Source organism: Drosophila montana, unplaced genomic scaffold (assembly GCF_035044405.1).
Source record: "Drosophila montana isolate Dmon_TW-CO22-7 unplaced genomic scaffold, ASM3504440v1 contig_1498_1, whole genome shotgun sequence".
Lineage (NCBI taxonomy): Eukaryota > Metazoa > Arthropoda > Insecta > Diptera > Drosophilidae > Drosophila > Drosophila montana.
In genome coordinates, this window is record NW_026996444.1 from 312,927 (window position 1) to 340,313 (window position 27,387).

The window sequence follows — 27,387 nt, forward strand, 5'->3', positions numbered from 1 at the left end:
TGCGATGCGAACCATGTTTGCTGTGCTGTTTCCATGCTAAGCTCCATAGCAAACTACCGCCTCGGTGGTCAGTTCGCTTGGAGGGACCATCCCTGTGATGAACAGTGCCGCTTGCGTTTATGCCTCAGCTGTAGCTAGGAACACCCATTGCTCTGGGGTTCAGTATTATCGCTCTATTTACGGTCATAAGAAGACGGCGTAGCTGCTGTTTTGGTCCTCATTCAGCATAATCCTAGATAGCGCTCGACAGAATTCTGCTGCTTTTTTGTGCACATACTCCAAGTGCTCTCTTAACGACATCCTTTTGACAAGCATGTCGCACAGGTACTTTAACGCCCTCGCTGATACTACTACAGCGCTCCCGACTCTTATGTGCGCTGTTTCCACCAGCAGTCAGCTCGAGCTCAGCTGCTGCCATCCATTGCTGTACACTCTCATTGATGTGGTTGCATGAATTCTCTACGTCCTTCAGTTCCTTGTCGACGACTATAAGGGCCACATCGTCAGCGAAGCCGTTGATGCTTGAATCGATCGGGAGTTCCAGTCGGAGGATGCCGCCGAATATGATGTTCCAGAGAAGGAGGGCTAGAACTGAGCCTTGGGGCAACCCATCGGACGCTTGGTTTGTAAAGGGGCCATCTGAGGTATCGTTTTGCAGCAATCTTCTTCTGAAGTAGCTGCGTATCGTCTCTTGAAGCGAAACTGGGACGCAGAGTCCAGTATTTTGTCCCACCTGGCTTTGATTAAGGCATTTTTAACATCCAGCATGACAATGAAGCAGTACTTTTTTGTGCCGCTCTTCCATTATTGAGAGAGCTCTCAGTTGAGAGTGATTGACCTGTTTTACTTGTGCTCCAAGATTTTTATATATTTTTGCGCTTTTATCCTGCTTTTTGATTCTAAATATTGGATTTTATGAGCTTTATTTAAATAGAATGTAAGAATGTTATTATTGACCGTTTTCATTTATTTCGATTCGCTCTGCGCTCTCGCAAGTTCTGCTTATCTTTTAACGCCAGTAGAAACCTTTTAGAAACCTTACACGTTCAAGCTAGCTGATGATTCTGCATTGCCGAAATTTGTTAATTGCTGGCTGTGTGAGAATATGATGCATGCAGGTCTCATTGGGCGTGATCGCGACCAGATCGCTGCAATTGCCAAGAAGGGCTGCGGCGGCTAGCGTTGGTCGTTCCCAGAATTCATCAACAGAAAATTCATTATCCAGAATGTATAATTCTCTCGAGTAACTTTGACTCGAGTTTTGAGCGATTGTCCTATTAAAACCCCTGTTGTATCCCCTGTAGTAGTCCCTGTGGACCCTGTACTTGAACCTGCCGCAGTTAGCCAAACTGCTTCAGCCCGGTCAGCTCCTGGCCGCAAAGGTAGACCTGCGCGCAATCTTGCCCAGATTGTAAAAAGCAATCTCGGTGCCTCTTTGGCCCCACCAACTCAAGTTTTACTTTTAGCCCCATTAACTCCTACCTTAACTGTTGTTGCCTCTCGTAGTCAAGTTTTTATGTCTCGACTATCGTCTGACACCACTTATGAGTCATTGGCTGCCTATATTGATAGCAAATCCTCTGCTAGTGTGTCAATAACGAAATTTGACAAGGTACCGATACTGCCCCAAAAAAACTAACTTCGTCTTCCGACCCAATTATAAGAATGTCAGAGGTCTCATTTCTAAGCTTAAAAATCTTTTTATGACTAGCACTTCCTTCGATTCAGATATAATCGCGTTTTAAGAAACATGGTTAAATTCAACCATATCTGATCCGCCACTCGAGGTGGTGGTGTATTAATTGCCGTTAAAGCCACTCTCCAGTCAGCACTTTTCTGTTTTAGTACGCCTACTGACGCTGAGGCTGTCTCAGTTAAGGTGTCTTTTCCTACATGGAATATCTATGTTACAAGCTCCTATGTTCCTCCTTCTTCTAATATTGAACGCTATATAAAACATATTACTTGCATTAAAGAAGTTTCTTCACACTGACCTATTTATAGTGTTAGCTGATATTAATTTACCTAGCATCTCTTGGTCATTATTCACGGTCGTGTGTGTGTGTGAATTGGGGCGTAGTCTGCTGACCGCGTGAGCAATCCCGGCCATGCGCGTGTGAATCAGGGCCTGGTCTGCTGACCGCGTGAGCAATCCCGGTCATGTGTATGCATCTCCCGCCCTATCCTATGAAAGTAGTAGGAGTCATAGTTTGCTTGAAGAACTTCCTTCCCCCTCTAAACGCTCCATCCTAGCAAACTAACAAATGTCTTGTAGATTAATGGTCCTGGTAAGACTGAGAGTTTTACCCCAGCCAGTAGCTTCCTTACAAGTGGCGCCCGAGTAGGGAGCTCACAACTGTACGAGCGTCCACAGCTTCCGACTCCTAGCCTAGCTGTCACGGGTGTGGGGGACGCTCATGAAGTTAGAAGAGATAGAGGCCGCCGAACAACAGCGATCGACGCAGAGATTATGTCGCCGAGTTAATTTCCTTATCCTGCCAGGCCGTATCCTCAGTCGGATGGCAGGCCTCTCGTAAACGTCCCGGAACAAGTTCAGAAGTGGTATATCAGGTATGATGTCCGCTCCGACCCCCTTGGGTTCTTGGAGGGCCTACAGGAGCGCGCCATTACGTATGGCATTGCCCTTAATCGATTGTCTCGGGCAATGAGCGAGATATTCTGCGACAGGGCTGCTCGTTGGTTCTTGAGTAGTGGGCTGAGGGACGTGCCATGGTCAGTATTTGGGAGGGGTTTCTTGGAGATCTTCCTGCCTCCACGCTTCGCTTTCCAGAGGCTTGAGGACGAAATCCTGTCCCGTCGGCAGCGTATGGGGGAGGAATTCAAGGAATGCCTAAAAGAGCTGAGGACTCTAATGCACCTAATGCGCCAGATACGAGCCGGCGCAGGAGTTGCAACGGATCTACGAGAATGCTGCTCCCGAATACAGGCTTTACGTGCGACGACAAGATTTCTCCACGTTGTCCCAGCTGACTCCCAGCTGACTGTGGAGCACGAGACAGCTATGAGGCGGAGGGCGGAATACTCAGGAAGTGGATCAGGGAGTCAGGTGGTCACGAGCTCGAGTAGCACAGAGTGGGCGAGGACGGTACAACCCCCGGGGGGACACCTTAACCCATTCCGGTCTACTCCCATCGGATCCGTAGCGACCAGTGTGGATAAACGGGTCGCCACCCCGCCAGCAACGGGCCCTGCGGAAGTTGCCCATCAGATGATGAGCCAAGAGGCCGGAAATGGGTATGATTCAGTGCGCACAGGAGGGGCACTTTGTCAGGGAATGTCCCAACCCACCCGTCTTTTTCTGCTGGGTATACGGGAAACGAGGTAGGAGTAGCTAGGATTGTTGTCGCCGCACGGAAACGGGCAACGGCGACGCCCAGGCCAGGAGCGGGTGGATATTGGTGGGCGAGCGATGCCTGCTACCATCGATACCGGAGCCACTCGCAGCTTCATGAGCGAAGATTGCGTACGCAAGTGGGCGATTCGGGCGCGCATTCGTCTGGCAGATGGGTCCACCCTAGAGGTAGGGAAGACATTGAGATAAGACGTCAGCCTAGCGGGAAAGACGAGCAGTATGGTGATGCTCATCATGCCCTCGATGCTAGACCACGTCATCCTAGGAATGGATTTCTTGGGTGCAATGGGCACTACCATACGCTGCGGCAAGGCAGAACGGGTCCTGGAAACGATGACGGCACCGGTTGCGGGGACCCTGACAAAAGAACAACCGAACAAAGGTCTCACGCCACAGGAAGGGGGAGTGCCTGCTCGGTAACAAAAGAGCGAGGACACCAAGATGGTACCGAGGGGAGGCCTCCCAGGTCAGGAAAAGGGAGCCCCTGCTCGGCAACAGAGTGGAGAAAAGCCAAAAGAAGGCGTCACGCGTCAGGGGACGCGAGTGCCTGCCCAGCAACTGAAGGAAAAAGAAGGAATCGAGGGAGGGGTCTCACTCGGGATTGGACCGAGAGCTTGAAAAGCCCAAAAGGCTGCACTGTGCCAGGAATGCCGGAATGGAGCTTCACCTGGAGTCGGCGTGATGCCTAGAGGAGGCGAGACGCAAGGGGAGTCCAGCATCGAAGAGGCAGAGTGGACAGCGGATCTGGATTCAGAACTGAGGGAGTTTCTGGAGTCAGAACTGCCACTCTTCGAGGGGCTTCAGGGAGTCTCGCACATCGCGGAGCACAGGATCCGACTGAAGGATGACAAGCCGCTGAAGCAGAGGTATTATCCATGAAGAGGGTGACTGACGAACAGGAGGTTGAGCTGATCCAGGCAAATGCCATTGAGCCGTCGCGCAGCTTCTTCAGGCAGAGGTTGGTCTACCTGGGGCATGTTATTTGTGGGGAAGGGATACGTACCGATCTGGAGAAGGTAGAGGCGATACGTAACGTTAGGGCCCCTATTAATTGTAAGGAGTAGAGACAGTGTCTCGGGATGGCGTCATGGTACAGGCGTTTCGTTCCCAACTTCGCGACTCAGGTACAGCGGCTAACGCCGCTCTTAAGAAGGGGCGGAAGTGGGCTTGAGATGAAGAACAGGAGGAGGCTTTGCGTCAATTGAAGGATAGCTTGACGACTTCCCCTGTGTTGGCTTGTCCGGACTTTTCCGCCAAATTCGTCTTGCAGACTGACTCGACTGAGTATGGCCTCGGCGAAGTACTGACGCAGACGATAGAGAGTGCCTGGCAATCGTATGGTCGATCCGGAAGTTGCGTTGCTACCTAGAGGGGTAACGGTTCGACGTGATAACAGACCATCTGGCAGTCAAGTGGCTCAACTCGATCGAGAGCCCGTCAGGAAGAATCGCGCGATGGGCACTGGAAACGCAACAGTTCCAGTTTGACGAGGGAAGCTCAACGTCGTGGCCGATGCTCTATCAAGGCATACTCTAGAGACCTGTCAGCAAGCAGTGGTGGCCGAGGCCCCTGCAAATGGGTCGCGAGTATGCGTGCTAGAATCGCCGAAGAGCCAGACAAATTACCGGACTACATATAAGAAAATGGGCAGTTATATAGGCATTTGGTCCACCGGACGGACTATGAGGACTACATACATATTGCAAGAATGTCATGATGCTCCCACGGCCGGGCATCAAGGCGTGGGGAAAGCCGTGTGGAAGTTGGCCAAGAGACAAGTAGCAGAGCCGATGGCGGTACTCTGCGCGAATTTCGTAGGACGCCTTCCACAGTCGAGACATGGCAACACAATGCTACTGGTGTTCCATGATGCTTTCTCGAAGTGGGTTGAACTGGTCCCTCTCAGAAGGGCCACGGTGGCACATTTGCAGAAAGCGTTCCGAGAGAGGATTTTTAGTAGGTTCGGGGTACCCAAGAAGTTCGCGTGCGACAACGGGGTACAATTTACAAGCCGTAGCTTCAAGGGTTTTCTGGAGTCGCTGGGTGTAGAGGTCCAGTATACCGCCCCGTACTGTCCACAATAGAATCCTACCGAAAGGACCAACAGGTTTCCGGACTGACTATTAGATGTCTCGGTAATGTTGCATTGTTGTCACATCCCAAAGCGCGCAAGTGCTCTGGATCAATCCGAACAGCTAATAACGATATTAGCCCAGTGGTAGGCAAACTGACGCTTAAAGTTGAATTTCGAGAGCAAGCGCATAATGTTGAGTTTTTTGTTATACCAGATTTGGAACAAGATGTTAACTTAGGAATACATTTTTGGCAAGATTTTGGACTGTTAACGAATTTAATTCGTCTTTATAAGTCCGTAAAAGAATTAGACAACGAAAATAATCAGCTAACCGCTGAAGAAAAGTCACGGTTAAATTCGATCGTTTCAATTTTCTATTCATATGAAAAGGAAGGATTAGGATTAGGATTAGGAAATAGATAATGTGACCCCCGTCAAAAAAAGGAATTGGCCTATTTTGCCAGCCGTTTAAAAGCGACGGAATTCTTAGTCTCTGCCGCCGGCTGAATATATAACGGGCCTCGATATAAAGCATGCATTCTGGTAGATACTCTTAGAAGACAAATCACGTTAGTTTACAGCTTTTACAGTCCCTAATCGACCATTATTTCAAAACAAAGTAATACCGTTTGGATAGCTTCTGCTTTCGGAGGACTTCGATTCTCATATGTTGCTTTTGCAGGAAGTAGCGTTGCACTTGCGTAACGCGAACTTGACAATCAACGTCGCAAAAACGTCAACATTTTGTATGCGGGAAATTAAATATTTGGGCTTTATAATTGTATATGGTCAACTAAAGACGGACCCCAGCTAAATACAAGCTATTAACGAATTTCCTGTACCAAAAAGTGTAAAACAACAGAGACGTTTTCGTCAAAATAAGACAGGTATTGAGGAATTCGAGGAGCAAGGTCTCATTGACCTTATTTACTTGATAATCGACGGTTTTATATATAAACGTAACGCGCCAGCAACGGGAAATTGCATTCAGGAGAAACAAACTTGGAAGCTCTCGATACCTTCGTCTCTCACCCTACAAGTTATCGAGAGAGCCCACAGTCCTCCTAACGCTGCACACTGTGGCATTGGGAAAACAATAGAGAAACTCAAGAGATACTTGGTTTGGCCAAAAATGTCGGTCCATATTCATGAATATATAGTCAATTGTGGAGTTTGTCGGCAAACGAAAAGCCCCAATGTAGTGTTGAGACCGCCAATGGGCAAGACTATGTCGTTAGAGCGATGATGGTTGTAGACCATAAAACTAAATTTAATTTTATGTGGCCTCTTCGCGCATTTACTACCAAAGCACACTGTTTTGCACTTTCGGCGTGCCAAAAACTATTCTGACCGACAACGGCTCGCAGTTCGTTTCTAGTGTATTTAACATCTCACATCTCACCCGATGTGGCAATACACGAGTAAATATATCAATATACGAGTAAATAGATCAGTGTTCCCGCGATTGTTGTACGAAAAGTCAGCCCAGCCTACTATCAACTAACTAATAAATCAGGTAAAGGAATAGGTAATTTTCATCTCAAAGATTACAAACTAGTAACAAGTCCTAACTGAACAGTAATTATAGTTATTTCAGTTTAAGTCCCGCTAGCAAGAAGCGCTGCATAAAATTTGGTGTAGTGGCTGCATTACAATCCCCTAACGAATCTGCTTGTTGATCAGCTGCTCCCTATAAGCACTGCTTGGCTAATCATATCTCCCACACTCATAAGGTTCAAGTTTGCTACTGCTTTACCGACCGCACTGGAAGCCAGTTCTTCGTTTATTGCACAGCTGAGGCATGCTCCACCGAATAGGGCGAACTGAGCAAGAGGTGATAAGATCAGGCCATAGTACCGTTTTAAAGTATAATCGCGTGATGTAGAGCTGTTGAAAGCTTTCTTAATATTTTTTTTAAGTAGTCAAGGTTGAAAGTACAGCACAGCATTTATCTTTAAAGCGTGGGCGACTTAAGTTCATATAATTTTTTTCATTTGCAAATAATGATCGCTAAAGACGTCAGAAACCAAGATTGCAAGTTTGGTACAGTTTCGTAGCGTTCTTTGCGTACGCTAATAGAAACCGACATCTTCATAACAACTCGACCCAATAACCTTACTCTGATTCGGGGTGACCGTAAAAGAAAAGGTTTTTATATGTGCTAGTGTTGAGACTTAGAACTAATTAAGGCTTCTAAGTTTTCGTGCCTGCTCTGTTGGCCAGAGCAGTTCCACACGTCAGTAACTTGCTGACAAAGAGCAGCGGGAATATTTACGTGCAAGTCGGCGCTACCAGAAGTGGAGATCGGACCAGACAAGGGCAACACCAAGAGCAATTTTGTTTCTATTTTATTTATCAGCCGCGGTCTTGTGAAGAACAAGCGTCAAGCGGGTGAAACGCTTACTACTTGTGCTGCACCATCTGGGGCCTAATGCACTAAGCGTATTGCGTAACCTGTAGAGGGTAAAGAAGACTCTGAGTCATATAATTCTACTAATTATTTAACGTTGCCAAGATGGACGGTCAATAGATTCCTAGTTTTCATTTATTTTTTGTTGTCCAATTTTTGTAAAAATATGCAATGAATATGCCTAAATAAGTTAAAGCAAGAGGAAATTCCCCCACCATTAATCTTGATAGCTGCTCATATATATATAGTGCGTATGTTCCACACCCACAACATATACTACACTTGCACATACACTCATATAGCATATAACAAATGTCCACAGCACTCAATTCCAACCCCTTATACATAAGCCCTACCAACTGAGCACATCACATAAATATTGTAATACGATACACACCAATTGGAATTTGTGACAATAAACCTTAGAGGCCCAAAATTATAAATTCTTGGTGGCAATAACAATTCCGGCGCGGGACCGATTCTAGAAAACTGACAAAGAGAGTAAATAATAAAGAGCATTGCTAAAAGAGAAAAAGCTCATGATCTTGAAAGCTCAGCCGAGGTTTGCTAAGCGTTGACAACAGTTTGGAGTTGGAGTTTATCCCAGGCATCCAAACCTTCAAGTTGAATATATCATTCCTGTAAATTCCGCTTAAGTTACGCACCGTTTAATAAAATAATATATTTTTTTTTTAACAACGCGTTTTGACTTATTTAATTGGCGCAACCGGTAGGATTCGTGAATGTAATAAGGCTATTAAAGAAAAATTGCAGTGCCAAGTCTTAAAAACGCGAATCGTAGCCGACAATAGCGATCGAGTGCGAATAGAGAGCCGTTGACCGCTAAAGGATTATTATATCCCAGGTCAACCAATAACCCGACAACGCAATTTCATTGCGATAATCAAGTAATTTATTCTGGTATTGATCTTTTGGACGATCTGCTTCACTACATAACAGTGAGTGTGCCCAAGGATTTGCAAATCCATTGATCCCTGCAAATTTCATTGCGATAATCAAGTAATTCCTTCTGGTATTGATCCTTTGGACGATCTGAATTGCTAAGTAGTGAATCTGCTTCACTACATAACAGTGAGTGTGCCCAAGGATTTGCAAATCCATTGATCCCTGCAAAACGCACTCACTGGTTAGCGCGCGCGAATAATGCGAATAACACCAAACCAAATAAAAACACACCACAAAGACAACAAAACAAAAAGTGAAGTGAATTAAGATGGCACAGCCAACTTAATACTTTAGTTGAGTGAGTAGTATCTAAATCAAACACAAAGCCTGATTAGGCAAGTGCCAACGTTCAATGGAGCTACAGAAGATCTAAGCGCCTTCAACGAAAGACTTGCGACAACATAGCGTCCTATTCCGCGCTATTGAAATACTAATCGGAGGAGATGCCCATAGAGTATCGCAGCTATCCGCTGCCAACACCTGGACAGAGTTGAGGTCAGCACTCATTTCGGAATTCAAGTCGCAGACACCCTGCGAAGAGCTTCTTAGACATATCTACAATACCCCCTTCACTGGAAATATTCGTAAGTTTGTAGAATAACTAGAATACAAAGTTTATATTATATTGTTGGAATATTGAGTGTTGAAATAATAAGTGAAATCTGGTTTCACAACACTGTGTTGTAAATAATAATTTAACAACACTGAAATACTCACAAACACTCAATCATACAAAAGTTACAGTGACCAAGTAGGCCTTTGTTATTTTAAAGACTACTTTTGATACTGAGATCTTAAATCATTTAGCCGCACTCTTGGTGCAGCCTCTGAACAAACAAGTTGACGCGCTCAGTAATATTCTAATATATATCAAATAAGTTAATGTTAGAAGAAATGAATACGATGCACCAAGCCTGAAACGCATCAATGTCCGCTTGTAAGAGATAACATGATGCCATATCCTTATATGCAATGCATAATTTTACATCATCAGCATACATTAATACTCGAGAGTGAGACGGTATCGAGGCAAGGTCATTGATGAAAAGAGTAAAGAGTAGCGGGCCAAGATGACTACCTTGAGGAACACCGGAAGTCACCAGAATACGTTTAGAAAACGAATTTCTGAAAAGAACCTTTTGGGTTCTGTCACGCAAATACTTTGAAATCCAGTTCAAAAGATTGACTGGGAAGCCGAGAAGGCTTAATTTATGAAGCAGCAAGGAATGGTTGACAGAAAACCTTACTGAAATCAGTATAGATGACGTCAGTCTGCTTTCTTTTCTTAAACCCATCAATTACAAACGAAGTTAACTCAAGAAGGTTAGTGGTTGTAGATCTGCGCTTCACGAACCCATGCTGGGAAAAGAAATAATACATAAATGCTGCAGTTGAGATGTTATAATTCTCTCAAAAGCTTTAGGTATAGCGGATAATTTGGAAATACCTATATAGTTTTCGACATCGGACTTACTCCCTTTCTTATGGAGAGGGATAATGTATGATTCCTTACGGACAATTCAAAAAGTTTTAAAACAGGTTTACATAATGCTGCAGCGCAGTATCTAAGCACGCAAGCAGGAACACCATCAGGGCCCGGTGTGTAAACCGGGTTGATAGTGTTAAGGTCGCTAAGAAACGAACTTTCGGTAATAATGGGATTTAAGATACAGTTTGACCTCTGTAACTGATAAGGATATGGCTAATTTTTATTATACCTAGAGGAGGAATAGGTAGTTTGAAAAAAGTTTGCGAACAGATCGGCTATGCCTGGATCAGTGTTCGCGCTCTCATCTGCAAACTTAACCGAAGAAGGCAAAGTAGATGTCTTTCGTTTAGAATTGACAAAGTTAAAAAATTGATTAGGATTATGTGAAAATTGAAGGCGACAACGCCGAAGGTAATTCTTATAACAGATGGACCATCAATAAATTCGTTTGACGATGACAGCAACAGAAAGTTTGAGTCTAATGGTGATGACCACTCGACAACAGGAAGATTAAAGTCCCCAAGAACTACTAAAAGGACTCTATCAGAAAGAAGGGAGCAGATAGATTTAATAGCATTAAGATGGGTTTGATAGGTAGACAAGTTAGATAAAAGAGGTAAATATGAACATGAAATAAAGATAGAAAAAGTACCAAATACAACTCTTACAGCCACCAACTCAATCTCTGATATGGAAGATCAATGGGTTCCGACGAAAGAGCAGACTCGACAGTTATAAGTACTCATCCTCCGATACGGAAGCTCGATCACATCTGTAAGTGGTGTATTCTGAGATGTCCGGCTTCAGCCAGGTCTCAATGAAAGCGATAATTTGAAAATTAAACGCAAGTCTAAATACAGTTTAGCGAGTTTAGATTTAAGACCTCTAACATTCTGGTAGGCAAGCTCGAAAGATGAAATTAATTTTTTGACGCAGCAACAAAAGTTAATGCGCCATAAGAAATAGGTGGTAATAAAATCGGAGTCAGATTTTTCTTTTTTGGCCTTATATTCTTTTACTATTAAGTGCTCCGGCCAAAACTCTTTACAAAAAATATCAGTAAATATTTCTGGCTTTTACATCATGATGAAAAGTGAGGGGCAAGCCTAGAAACAAAAATAAGTCTCTTCGGTGGAACACCCACTAGAGGCTTAGGCGCCACAGGTAGGACAGTGGGAACACTATTAACTATGGTACCTAAAACAGCCGGTAGTCCGGACGACGAGCCTTTTAGCGGCTGTTGTAAATTTAATTGTTGATGTCGCCCTTTCGGAACACCCACGACAGCGGACGACACGGATAATTCGACTGGTTTTTCTCGTGCCGATGTCACACTTTCCGGGACAGAATCAGTGTCCACAGCAGACCTCACAGATACCGGAGTAACAAACAAGATGAGCTGCTGTGTAATCGGTGTAGTAGGCTGCTGAATAGCAGTCGGAGGATGAAGGGTATTAGGCAACGGCAAATCACAAGGAGTGGGCTTTTTATGCCCCGGAGACTTATCTAACAGTTTGAGGCTATTAAATTGGGTGTCCAGGGCTGTGAGCTGATCGCTAAGTTTATGAAAACCAACAACCAACCAACAACAAACCAACAGACCCCTAAAGCCACTCCTGGTCTGACACATAAACGCCCGCATTTCACAATCAATCTCCCTACACGAGTCGCAACTATACAGCATCCTCCACAAGACCTGCACATTTAGAATGCACGACATTATCACACAGCCAACAAGGTATGCTCGATTGACAAGCGGCAGAAAGTAGAAAAAGATCAAAGCGCAAGTTGAAAAAAAGGTGAGAGAGCGCGAGAGTGCGAGAGTAGTCTATTTATAGATTGCTTGCTTGCCCACGAAATCTTGCACACCAGAGAGGCGATGTGAGTTAATAGCGCAAGCGCACAAACAAAAATGCACAAGAACACAAGTTTAAAAGAAACAATATTTAAATAACAAAAATGCACAGGCCACAAGCATGCACTCGCGATAAATAACAAATAAACCGAAAAAACGAACAGAATAGTAGAAATATATAAAATATAAATAATTAAAACGCCGGTGTTTTATTAAATCAAAAACAAAACGGAGAACACAAAAAAAAACACGTCTGTTCGCTTCAAGTGAACAACGAATGAGCACAGCATGACTTTATAGATTGCATGCTTGACCTTTCGTTGTTTCAAATCAATTCAATTTCTAATCATTTGAATAGAACACTTGATCTTGTATTTGATAACGACTACCTTATTTCTAATGTGTCTAGGTCCCCTCCTTTATCTCTTCCTGAGGATGTATATCATCCTACTTTAGAGGTTGCAATGTTCAATTGTAATCCTCTCATTTCGTGCTCATCAGCCAATAAGCCCCGCCGTAGCTTTCGTAAAGGTAATTATGCATTGCTGAATCAACTTATTTATGCAACCGATTGGTCTTTCTTACATGACTCGGTTGACATGAATACGTGTCCAGTAGGCAAATCGGCTGGTATGACGATGGATCGTCTGGCGGCTTACCTGGCTTCGGTAACAGCATTACCGTTTGGAGTTTCCATATCGAAGAGAAAGTTCTGTCCATTAGGCACTCGTTGAAAACGTTCGAGGCAGCAAGTAATGCGGTCAGTTGCGAGCTCAAACCCTGCCAAGGGAACTTTTTTTTTTTTAATTTACCTTTATTACTACTAAAGCAAACGAGCGCTTAGCGCAAGCTGCATTTGGTGTTGGAATAAGAGGTTTCAGCGTATCCTAAGGGTCGGGAGCTCCCGACTATAACCTCTTACTTGTTATACCCCGAAAGCATTAAAAAAGAATAAGGGGAGCATAATGTATTTGTGCAAATGTATGTAACAGGCAGAAGGAAACATCTACGACCCCATAAAGTATATATATTCTTGATCAGCATCATTAGTCGAGTCGATCTATCCATATTCGTCTGTCTTTTCGTCCGTCCGTCTATCCGTATGCATGAACGCAAGGATCTCAGAACCTTTAAAAGCTAGAGACTTGAAATTTGGAACGTAGGTCCTCCTAGTGCCCGCGCAGTATGCGTTTGTTTCTGGTAATCGATAGCTTGCCCCGTTTCCAAGTTATCGATCAACATCGATATCGAAACCGTATTTTTGAGGGTTATAAGAGCTAGAGTCACCAAACTTCTCATGTAGATTCTAGAATAGTATATATATATCAATAATCTTTCATTTTATAGCTATCCACCATCTCCCCGCTATTACCTCATAGCTTTAAATGAAGTAAATAAACCAATTTATGCTGTCCGCCAATATAAGCCGCAATTTAAATTCAAAATGTCATTTTGAGAAAACACACATTATTTATAGTCCAATAACTTCTACTGCTAAAAATTTCATCAAGATCGGTTAAGAAACACAAAAGAAAATGTGTTTTGGCTGCCCACGTGTTTGCGGCAGCTAGCGCACATTGCAAGAATTTCTGAATACATGTACACACACACATATTCATACGCGTCAGCTTTGAATTCTATCAACAGCATTGCAATAGCGATTGTATTGTTTTAATTCGTTTTAATACCCTGAACCCATTGAAAATGGATAAAAAGGGTATTATATTTTTGTGCAAATGTATGTAACAGACAGAAGGAAGCATCAATAGCCGAGTCGATCTAACCATGTCCGACTGTCTGTCCGTCAGTCCGTCCGCCCACCGTATGAATGAACGCAAGGATCTGAGAACCTATAAGAGCTAGAGACTTGACATTTGGTATGTAGGTGCTCCCAGTGCCCGCGCACATCGAGTTTGTTTCCGATATTCGATTACTTTCCCCGTTTCCAAGTAATCGATAAAAATCGATATCGAAATTTTGATTTTTGAGCAGTTTTTGTTATATAAAAGGAGCTAGACTCACCAAACTTGACATGTAGCTTCTAGAATATTACATATATATCAAGTATCTTTCATTTTATAGCTATCGCCACCTTCCCGCTTCCACCACAAAGCTATAAAGTAAATAAACCAACTTATGCTGCCCACAATATAAGCCACAATTTTATTGCAATAAATATTTTGAGAATAACCAAATATTCTATGGGACAGTAAGTTGTACTTTCGAAAATTTGATTAGGATCGGTTAAGAAACACAAAAGTTATATGTTTTGGTTGCGCACGTGTTGTTAGCAGCAGCTAGTGCAAATTGCAAGAATTTCTATATACATGTACACACACAAATCATGCGCCTCTGCTTTGAATTCTATCAACATTGCAATTGAGATTGTACTGTTTTCTGTGCTGCTATTTTAAATCGTTTTTTTTCACTTAGAATTAATTATTGGTGTGGCTATTGAGTAGAGGCTGCGGAAAGTGGCGCGGTCATTTACGAGTTTGAACCCTGCTTTAGAAAATGTTTTTTTTTGGCTGATGTGGCTGTTGAGTAGAGTCGGCAGCAAGTACTGCGGTCAGTTACGAGTTCGATCTCTGAATCTATATTTGTGCAAATGTATTTAACAGGCAGAAGGAAGCATCTCCGACCCCATAAAGTATATATATTCTTGATCAGCATCAATAGCCGAGTCGATCTAGCCATGTCCATCTGTCTGTCCGTGCGTATGAACGCAAGGATTTCAGAACCTATAAGAGCTAGAGACTTAAAATTTTAACTGTAGGTCCTCCTAGTCTCCTCGCAGATCGAGTTTGTTCCCAATATTAGATAACTTGCCCCGTTTCCAAGTAATCGATATCGAGGTACTGTTTTTTGAGCAAATTGGGTAAACAATAACAGCTAGAGTCACCAAACTTTATATGTTGCTTCTAGAATAATGTATATATATATATATCAGTATCTTTCTTTAATATCCATAACCACCTCCCAATTTACATATGATGCCCGCCAATAAAAGCCACAATTTAAATGCAATTGTGAGAGCAGCAATCTGCTGCGAGTTCAAGACCTACCGAGGGAAATTGTATTTATATATTTTTTTTTTTGGCTGGTGTGGCTGCTTATTAGAGGCGGCGGCAAGTAGTGCGGTTGCGAGTTCGAACCCTGCCAAGAAATTGTTTTTTTTCTTAAATTTAGTTTTAATACTAAAGCAAACGAGCGCGTAGCGCGAGCTGCATTTGGTGTTGGAAGAAGAGGGTTTAGGGTATCCTCTAGTCTGGCGCTCCCGACTAGAACCTCTTACTTGTATTAGTTTATCTTTATTACTACTGAAGAAAGCGAGCGCGTAGCGCGAGATGTATTTGTTGTTGGAATAAGATGGTTCAGGGTATCCCCTAATCAGGAGCTATCGACCAGAGCCTCTTACTTGTTATTACTGCTGAAGCAAACAAGCTCGTAGTGCGAGCTGAATTTGGTGTTGGTAGAAGAGGGTTCAGGGTATTCCCTAGTCGGGAGCTCCAGCCTAGAACCTCTTACTTATTAGAGCTATTTTTGTCAGTGAAGCTTTTAGAGCCTACAGCTAAGATATGGCTTTTATTTAAATTTAAATTTTAAACGTTAAATAACGTTAAATTACTATATTATATAAGAAAATACAGTATATAGGAAAAAAGAAAGAAAGATGTTATTAATAGACTAAAGAAATGTATACTAGATATAAATCGTATAATGTAAATAGGAAAGAGGTATTAATGGAAAATCACCGACCGGCGGGGGAAAATCAAAGCTGGGAATGGTCAGTGAGTTTCCGAAGGTACCCTGAAAGCAACGATTTTATTAGGGGTAGAGAAAGTTCGGTGGAGAAAACGGAATACAAACTATTGTAATTTTACATTATACGCGAAAAGAATTGTGCATAGCGTAATCTGTTGTGTACGTTCGTAGAAGTATGGGGCGATAATTACTGGAAGGTCTACACGGAACACTAAATTGAAGATGCCCCACCTAAATAGAGGAATCAATGTCGCCAACAATCAAATTATGGAGCACGACAACACCGAGGATTTTACTACGGTTGTTTAACTACGGAAGATCAAGAAGAAAAAGCCTTCTAGAGTAGGATGGCAGCCGAAGATGATAGGTTATTAATAGGTTATTGCATATATATAAGGAGCATACTAAAACAAATAAATGCAGAGTTTGGTCAATATATCTTTATAAAAAAAAATGTTTTTCATACAAGAAACTATTTTACGACAGATCGTTCCTATGGCAGCTATATGATATAGTATGAACGGCGTGCAGCAGAAGGAGGGACTTCTGCAAAGTTTCATAAAAAATAGTTTTAAAACTGGGAGACTAGTTTGCATAGAAACATACAGACGGACAGACGGACAGCCGGACAGACGGACATGGCTATATCGACTCGGCTGTTGATACTGATCATGAATATATATACTTTATGGGGTCGGAGATGTCTCCTTCTATGCGTTACAAGGGTATAAAAAGAGTAAAGAGTAAAGGTCCAAGATGACTACCTTGAGGATCACTGGAAGTAACGTGAACAAGTTTTGAGGTAGTCAGCCTTAGCATTACTCGTTGGGTCCTACCTTTTAAATAAGAACAAATCCAAAGCAAAAGAGACGTAGGTTAACCTAAACGGTCAAGTTTAAGAAGTAAAATATCATGTTGAACAGAGTTAAACACCTTACTAAAGTCAATATAAATGACATCAGATTACATTTCTAAAAGTATCATTTACCAAGGAAGGAAATTCAAGCAGACTGGTCGCAGTTGACCGACCGCGGAGACAACTGATTTGCATAAATGCTGCAAATTCGAAGTGATTATTTTTTCTAATAATTTTGGGATAGCGGACAGTTTTCAGTGCCCCTGTAATTTTGTATATCAGACTTTCCACCTTTCTTGTACAGAGGAATGATATAAGATTCTTTCCAATTCTTTCTTTCTTTCTTTCTTCTTAAAAAGCTTAAGCAATGAACGAAGAAGGGAATTACTACACTTCTTGAGAAAACAACTAGGAATATTGACAGGATAAGGAGAGTAAGAAGATTTTAAAGAATTTATAGCAGAAAGGAGAGAGGAAGGGTAAGGGTAAGAACTATTATCTGGACAGACGGAAGAGTAAGTTGCTTGGAAAAAATTAGAAAAGAGGTTAGCAGAATCAGAATTACTGCTAACTTTACCCTTACCGAGGGTAAAAGAAGTTGGCAAACTTGAGGATTTACGCTACAAGTTTACAAAATAATAAAACTGTCTCCGATTTTAGGCAAATTGCCTTTTGCAACGAAAAACAAGTAACAGGTTCTAATCGGGAGCTCCCGACTAGGGGATACTATGAACCTTGTAATTTCAACGCCAAATGCAGCTCGCATTTGCGCTTGCTGCCCCAAATTCATTTACATTTCTACATTTCTACATTTTATTGTCCTATAAAATATTCGTGAATTTCAAAAAAGTCAATTGCATTTAAATTGTGTCTTATATTGGTGGGTATGAGCACTAACCATACAATGCATAGACTTGTCAAACGTCGGAATAATCGGATACCGATAAATCGTCAACGACTGAGCCCCATGGCTGTCCGCGACCATTTTAGTGTGCCCAGACAAAGTAAGACTGCTGAGAGTGGCAGCCGAACGCCGGCCTCGAAAGCCAAACGTTCAGTATGAAGCCGCATCCCGCTCAGCGCACAACGTTGCTGCGGCTGATGCTGTTTCGTAATATATGTTTTTAATTCCTTACATCCCAAAAACATACATGTGTGTATGCATGTGCAGAGTGTGCCTCGCTCTCACTTATTGATTTGGGCACTTGTGTGCATCTCCTTCTCCCTGCATAGCTTCTCAAAAACCCCGAGATCTACAAACATACATATGTTTGTGTTGTGTGGATGTGCGCCCAAGTAGATCGCGGCGTTTGTCGCGAGCCAGAGATTTTTTCTTCAATTGTGTGCCCTTTGTGCCTGTGGTGGCAAAAGGCACACACATTCAAATGCTCTATCATATATTTCTTCGTCCAGTCAGGCATAATGAGAAGAATCTGATATATTTATATTTATTAAAAACTTAAATGACCTAAATGATATATTTATGTATTATATTTTAATTTTTTTGTTTACTGTGGGGACCAATTTTGCTTAAAATAAAACAAAAAACTAAGTCGTATTTCTGCAAGGGTAATTCTTCGTCGGCTTGTCGAATAATTTAAGAAAAGACCAAACATTGAAAATGTTAAATTTTTCGACTTGCTACTTGTGCACACGCACACTCTTTCGAGTAAGCAGTTGGGTGACATTATTAAAGGGTTTGGCCTGTTCATGTGCAAAACTCCTATTTTCCATGCATGTTGTAAGGGTAAGGGTACCTGAAAGTTGGCATGTGTGCATAATAACTTTTTGGGCCTGCCAAGCACACACACTTACACACTTTTCTATATGGATGGAAGCATTTATGCGTTTGTGTGCGTGTTGGTTGCCTGCCTGCCCGATGCAAATTTGACCAAATTTGAAGTTTTTGGCATTTCTGAATTTCGAGCTCTACAGACAGACACACACACAAATATGTGCGAATGAGCCGATCAAGGGTTTTTCGTGAGACAGAGATATTTTTATCAATGGGTGCGTAAATTTGGGCGACGGTGGGCTTGCGGCCGCGTAAGGCACACATGTTTGAACAAGCAACGAAAACAGGTGAACCGCACTTGCCGCTCGTTTAGCAGACGTATGCTAGACATTCTGATCGTTTAACCCCTTTAATCCGTTGTTGCATTTTTTCCATATCAAAGTGGAAACGGAAACGGAAAGTGCGGACAGACGGACAGACAGACATGGCTAGATCGACTCGGCTATTGATGCTGATCAAGAATATATATACTTTATGGGGTCGGAGATGCTTCCTTCTGCCTGTTACATACATTTGCACGAACACATTATCACCCTTTTTACTCATTTTCAATGGGTTCAGGGTATAAAAACGAATTAAAATAGCTGCACAAGAGACAATACAATAGCTGCCGCAAACACGTGGGCAGCCAAACCAAATTTTCTTTTGTGTTTATTAACCGATCTTGATGAAATTTTCAGCAGTAGAGCTTATTGGACTATAAAATGACATTTTAAATTTAAATTGCGGCTTATATTGGCGGGCAGCATAAATTGGTTTATTTACTTGATTTATAGCTATCAGGTAGTAGCGGAGAGGTGGTGATAGCTATAAAATAAAAGATACTTGATATGTATACTATTCGTTACATGTTAAATTTAGTGACTCTAGCTCTTATTATTTACCAAAATTGCTCAAAAAACGAGATTTCGATATCGATTTTTATCGATTACTTGGAAACGGGGCAAGTTATGGAATATCGGAACAAAACTCGATCTGCGCGGGCACTAGGAGGACCTACAGCTAAAATTTCAAGTCTCGAGCTTTTATACGTTCTGAAATTCTTGCGTTAATACATAGGGAAGGACGGACAGAGAGACGGACATGGCAAGATCGACTCGGCTATTGATGCTGATCAAGAAGATATATACTATATGGGGTCGGAGATGCTTCCTTCTGCCTGTTACATACATTTGCACGAACACATTATACCCTTTTTACTCATTTTCAATGGGTTCAGGGTATAAAAAATGTTCCCTTAGCAGGGTTCGAACTCGTAACTGACCGCATTACTTGCTGCCGACTGTACTCTACATCCACACTAGCCAAAAAATAGCTTTTCCTCGGCAGGGCTTAAACCCGTAACGGACCGCGCTATTTTCCGATGCGTCTAACCAACAGCCACACCATTAATTGAGTCTTAATGAAAAAAAAGAGAATTAAAATAGCAGCACAAAAAACAATACAATCAAAACTGCAATGCTGCCTGTAGTTCGGGTCCACCGGTGCACCGTTAACACCAATTCGTTAACTAACATGGGGATGTCATTGCCTGGTGCAAGAGGGTTGACGATTTCGTCAGTACACTTAACTTAGCGAAAGATGCTAGGAATTTATCTGATCCAAAAGGGTTTGCTCTATCGTCAGCACTTTTTAGCTCTTTCGCTAGTGTAAATAATACTCATAGTATTTAAAAACAAATTATAATCTTATTTAAGTAATTGGCTTCTTTGCAATAACATACAAACCAATAACATTATAATTATGAAGCTGCATTGCTTTTCGAAGCTGGTCTTCTGGAGAGTCCGCAGCACTTCCCTTTGATAAACTCTGAAATGAAAAGTTTATCATTTATTTTAAATGAAATGAAAAGTTTATCATTTATTTTAAATGTTTTCGTCTTTTTTTTATATAGTACATACCAATTAACACGGGATAAAAATAAATATATTATTATTTTTGTAAATACATACCCACTACTCTATTTATTTCAACGCCTAGCCAGGTTCACCTGAAAGTAATAACGAACTGGCTATTTTGTTAGGTTGTTTTTCTAGTTATGCCGAGTGGCATTTAGATTAAGCTAATCCCATATTGATATGTGTGTGTAAGTGTGTGTCTTATGTGTTTAATTGTGTGTGATTGTTTATATGTATATATGAAATTGGTGTGATTGTTGTTTTTGATGCTGCTGCGGTTGTTGCTTCTGCTGCTGCCATCTGCCAAATTATTTGCTGCCGCCAATATACATTTGCGCCTGTAATGAGGAGAACGAGTAGCGTTATCTAGGCAAACGTTATTTTATGATTGTTAGGATATAAATATAGTAATACTGAACTTGTCATTTTGTTAACGTCGGTCATTATGCCGACTGCCATATGATATTTTTGTTAATTGTTAAGTCGGAGATGCTTCCTTCTGCCTGTTACATACATTTGCACAAATACATTATACCCATTTTGCCTATTTTTAATAGGTTCAGGGAATAATTAATAGCTTATCGAATGCCATCCTTTAATATCATCTGGATAGCTGCACGTTTCCATTCAGATGCAAAGTACCGCAATCCATTGTACCATTGAATAGTAGCAATAAGAAAAGTCTGGCTATTTGAAACAAGGACCTGATCAAATAGCTATCAATTTGATCAAGTCCCGGTGCTTTACGCATTTGTTATTGCCCAATGTGAGCATTAAGCTCACAGGGCGTTACATGGCGCTTGTGTGATTATGATATGGAATGTTGAGGATTGTTAAGGTTTTGTCATCTATATTGACTTGTTGATTGAGAATATACTACACACGTTCGCAATGCTCTAATGGAGCAAAGTTGAATGGTGTGAAGCGTTCTTGAACCCCATCGGCAAATGCTTCAGCCTGCCTTTCGGCAGACTGTCACCAATGGCCGTTGAGGTTGCGAATGGTGCGTTGAGCCTGCGGTTGCCGTTTTAAATGTTTTCTGACATGCAACAATTTTAAGGTACCCTTCTTTTGAGGGTCCGCATTGCTTAGCCCTTAGTCAACGTAATCACGGCATTGCAATTCAAGCAAACGGGCCAGCTGTCGGCTAATCCGCTGACATTTAAGCCAATAATCGCGTTGACTCGTGCGTATCCAGTATCAATTCAAGATGTTCGTCTGTTCTGATAAAAACGGACGGCGGTAATGAAGACAGCATTGACAGGATTCACATTGTTATTATTATTATTCATATTATTAATAGTGTTACTGGGGTTGTTTCTATGCAGTGCGCAATCACGTCCCTTCGCTCAGACCAAACCAACGAAAACAAGCGCGTAACCGCTTTTCCTTCTTTGTGTCGTTACACGAATCAGCTGACAAGGAACTGCACGCACACCATCAACTCTATGCACGGGCCACACTCAGCGAGGGAGAGTAAGAGTAAGAGTCACTCTCTCTCTCTCTCACCGACTCTCAGTGATTCGAATGCACCACACAAGACTACGCGTTGACATGCACTGCTCAAGTTTCTGTTTCATAAACCAAGTTCGAAATTTAAGTTTAGCCAATAAAATTAAAAATGGATGAATATTTTGATGCGCACCAAGTCTACCTATGTTTCTCAGAATGGCTCTCTCATGATGGTTCAGTTTGTACTCTCGCTAGTACAAGCTTATGCGTCTGTTTCAACGCGACAATCTTTATTAGATTGTAATTTGGTTTGATTCCTCTCTTCATACTTGAGCAGAACATAATCACCCACTTTATGCTTTACAATTTTTGTTTTTATCGCTTCTTTCTCTGTCATAGTGCGCATTCGGTATCATGTTATTTTTAGCTTGTGCTCTTAAATCTTATAAATTTTCATCATTTTCATTGCTAATTTTTGAAAACATCCCTAAAGGCCTCACATCTTTTCCAATTAGAAGTTGTAGTGGACTTGATTTGGTAACACGGTTGGCTGTGGAATTTATTGCTAATTGAACCTCTTTTAATGCCTCTTGCCATGAACGTTGATCTGTCTCTACAGCTGTTAGCAAACTTTTGGGTGTGCCCATCACACGCTCAACCTGCCCATTCGCGCGACTAGCTCCTGTGGCGATCAAATGCAATTTAATATTATGTGCAGAACAAAATTCTTTAAATCCAGACCCTACAAAACATCGGACCTGATCAGCTATAATACGGGTTGACACACCGAACAAAGATATAACTGCTTTAACTGATACTATACAATTTTCGGTATCTATTTTCAGTGTATGATGCAAATACACGTACTTTGTAAACGCATCTATTAGGATGTTCACACAAGAAGTGTATCTGGCAGTCGCCATCCAACCGCCAATGTAACTCCGGAACCAGAACATGAAATTCCTTATTCACCACACTTACACTAGTACATTGTACATATATTCTGAAAATATAACAGCCAGACTAAAAAATAACCTTCAAGTGAAAGAACGTGGTTTACTTCAACTTAGAAAAAGACACAAACGCTCCCCCAATTATCAACAATTAAAACAAGGTTACCTGGAAGTCCTGCGGACGCCCTACTACAACATTTGGTCCTACGAGCCAGATGTCTTCTACAACACCTATCATATCCAGTTCGCCCCAGCAAGCATTGGTGGATCTGCAATAGAAGTTTCCAGGAAAAGCTACAAATTCAAGCAGATAAGTAGCAGTGCAACCTACCTCAACTTGTCCATTGCCAAAATTCCGGCAACTCCAGTCCGATTTATTAATATTTGTATGTCTGAAGATATTTTTTCGCGAGGGGCGAGGGTCAGTGTAATTAAAACAAACACACAAAAAAACACTCAAATAAAATATTGTTCGTGGCCATAAGGGCACCTAAAAAGTGACAAATATTAAAAGAAATAAAACAGAAAGTGACTCCAAAAAAGGTCGCCATATTGGTGTCTGGACATATGTATATAGTGACATATTCACAACAACAGCATTTTGAACCACTGTTATTCATAAGCTACATTGCATGGCATAACCCACTGTGTGTTTACAAATTGAATAATCATAACAATAACATGCCTTCTGCATCCGAATTCAAATAACGCTAACAGCAGCAAAAATCCTAAGAGCAGAATGCCTTCTGCAGCCAAGCTCACATATTGTCAACAATCATTTATAAACAAAAACTGACCAACAGAATCTCTGCAGCCGAGCTCACATATTGTCAACAATCATTTATAAACAAAAACTGATCAACAGAAAGGCGCTAGCATAAACAAGCTGCAGCCGCTGTCCCTTTGCAAAAAGTCACGTACTCCAATTATTATTTAGCTTTAAATATAGCGTAAGCCAATTTTTGTACTTCAGTCTTAATCCAGATATTCAACATAATAAACTGATAAAAATTCACTCTCGTGAAATAATGTCTTTTTATTCAAACTTATAACTACGTTATTGGCGCAGCCGGTAGGATAGCATTTTGTGAAAAGAAATAAATTAAAGTTCGTGAGTGATACGATCAATTAAAGAGAGGCTTATCCATACAACTGGTGTCTTCTCTGATCAACAAGCGTAATTGTGCACAGTATTACAACTAAATCGAATATATTTCAACTCCAAAATTCGCTATCCGCAAAAGAACTTAACTCAAAACAATTCAAGCAACGTATAAATCCAATTCGGTTTATACGTTGCTTGAATTGTTTTGAGTTCAAGTTCTTTTGCGGATAGCGAATTTTGGAGTTGAAATATATTCGATTTAGTTGTAATACTGTGCACAATTACGCTTGTTGATCAGAGAAGACACCAGTTGTATGGATAAGCCTCTCTTTAATTGATCGTACCACTCAGGAACTTTAATTTATTTCTTTTCACAAAATGCTACCCTACCGGCTGCGCCAATAACGTAGTTATAAGTTTGAATAAAAAAACATTATTTCACGAGAGTGAATTTTTATCAGTTTATTATGTTGAATATCTGGATTAAGACTGAAGTACAAAAATTGGCATACGCTATATTTAAAGCTAAATAATAATTGGAGTACGTGACTTTTTGCAAAGGGACAGCGGCTGCAGCTTGTTTATGCTAACGCCTTTCTGTTGATCAGTTTTTGTTTATAAATGATTGTTGACAATATGTGAGCTCGGCTGCAGAGATTCTGTTGGTCAGTTTTTGTTTATAAATGATTGTTGACAATATGTGAGCTTGGCTGCAGAAGGCATTCTTTTCTTAGGATTTTTGCTGCTGTTAGCGTTATTTGAATTCGGATGCAGAAGGCATGTTATTGTTATGATTATTCAATTTGTAAACACACAGTGGGTTATGCCATGCAATGTAGCTTATGAATAACCGTGGTTCAAAATGCTGTTGTTATGAATATGTCACTATATATACATCGTCCTGATCACACATGCTCAACATTATTCTCGTTAAGAAACTCATTGAAAGCATTGGATGGAAACGCTGCTTCTCTGTCGTTGATTATGCACTTGGGTAAACCAAACACAAACGACCAGTCGTTAAGCCTCTTGACAACTTCTTTGTGACCAGTTGATTTAGTTGGGGACAGACATAAAAATTTGGAAAACGGATTGACAAAATGTATTTGTATTGCTTAGCAGTTGCCTCAATTGGACAGCGTGTGTAGTGGCGTGTCCCCTTGTATAAGTAATTGATAATAAATTCCAAAGACCAGTTGTTGTGCTTGCGATCATTTGACCTAGTCGCAGGTTCTATGTATATCAGCTGTGCACCTTACAGTAGTAAAAATAAAGCCGATTAACCTATTTGCCAAAGAAATTAATTGGGCCAAATGAAATGGCCTATAGCCTTATTTTAAAACTTGCATTGAAAATTCCTACTATTATTATACATATATTTATATTTATCATATTTCCATACTACTACCGGGTATAAACCGGCCTTGTCCTTGGAACGTATAAAATAAATGTTCTCAAAAAGCTTTGAAAATGATTTTGAAACTGATCGGACGGTTAACTAAAAACTTTCATGCAAACGTTTTTTACAAATCGCTGAAACATTTATACATTGAGTCCTTCTGTAGAGCATTAAATATAAGTTTGAAGCAAATCGGACACAACTTGAAACTCTCCACCGAGGAAGCTTTTTTTTTGCGAAAAATGTGAAACACTTCTCAAATGATTTTTCATTTAGATCCTTGGATATGAATTTCAGCGCGAAACGTCACCCACCAAATCTTTGACCCCCATTTCCATTAAGGAGGAATGCATTTTTCGAAAAATTTGAAACCCCCTCAAATGAATTTGAACAAATATCTTTGAAAATGAGTTGGAAACCGATCGGATGGTATACAGAAAAGGTTCATACAAACGTTTTTCGTGATTTTTCGACTCTTGTGGTTGGAATTTCGCGAAACCCCGTCTTAACGTTCATCTTAATCTCCTAAGGTAACTACAGTGAAATTTTCAACTTCCCAGCTCTTTCGGTTTGGACTGTGCGTTGATCACCAATCAGTCAGTTAGTCAGTCAGTCAGTCAGGACAAACAGTTTTATATATAGAGATTAATCCTAACTTCGAGCCCCGAAGTTAGACAGTGTTCAACATAACCTCTTCTTATAACCTCTTCTCATAACCTCTTCTAATAACCTAGTGTACCGTGTATGTGTGAATCGGAGCGTAGCCTGTCGACCGCGTGAGCAATCCTGGCCATGCATGTGTAAGTCGGGGCTTGGCCTGCTGACCGCGTTATTAACCCGGCCATGTGAAGCCATAGAAGTCATAATTTGCTTGAAGCACTTCTTCCCCCCTTTAAACCCTTCATTTAAGAAAACTTACAAATATCTTGTAGATTGCTGGTCCTGGTAAGACTGAGAGTTGTACCCCGGCCAGTAGCTTCCTTACAAGTGGCGCCCGAGCAGGGACCTAGGAGGCGTTTAGGGACGAGGCATGTTTGCGGATTAAAGCCTCGCAAGTATTCCCATATTAAAAAAAAAAAGGTTATTTTTAGTCGGACATACCCTAGAGTGTATGTACCCAAGCAGACGATTAGGCTGTACAGTGGGACGAATTCAGGTCGCGCGCGGTGAAAAGTTGCATTCGTCAGTACAGTTGGCGAAAGCAATAACAACGGGTGTGCTTAATAATAAATAAAACGGAGTGAACAATAAAAACAGACAAGTACAATAAGAGTTAAATGGACGAGGATTTAAAGTTAAAAGAACGTCAAGTGAATTAGTTTTTTTGTGAAGTGAACAACAAAAAAAAAAGGTTAAAGGATATACTTATTTTGTTTTTATTTTTTTGTGGAGTGAAAATAATAAAAACTAAGTTTGTGAAAGGGGCAAAATAAGACAAAAAAAACATAATAAAAATTAAGGAGTGAAAAAGTGGAATATGTATATGCGCATATATATTGTCGTAATTAGATAAGCCCGCTGAAGCAAAGGTATTATCTGAAGAATCCGGCCGGAGGGTGATTGACGAACAGGTGGATGAGCTTATCCCAGCAGGTGCCATCAAGCCGTCGCGTAGTCCGCACAGCGCCCCAATCGTCTTAGTCAAGAAGCAACTCAATGCGCATTCCATTCCGGATGCTTATCCTGTCCCCCGGATTTATCATCCTTGAGCGGTTGCGTCACACCCGGTTCATTTCTACCTTAGATCTGTAGCACGGGTATTGGCAGATACCGATGGCAGCCGATAGTAGGGAATGTACGGCGTTCACAGACCCAGGAAGAGGGAAACGCATTCAACCTTAAACCATACGACCTTTTAGCGAGCCTTGGACACGGTCATAGGGCCGAAGATGGAGCATCATGCGTTCGCCTACCTAGACGATATCGTGGTAATTGGGGCAACGAAAAAACAACATGTAGAGAACTTGAGGGAGGTATTTCAATCGGCCAATCTCAAG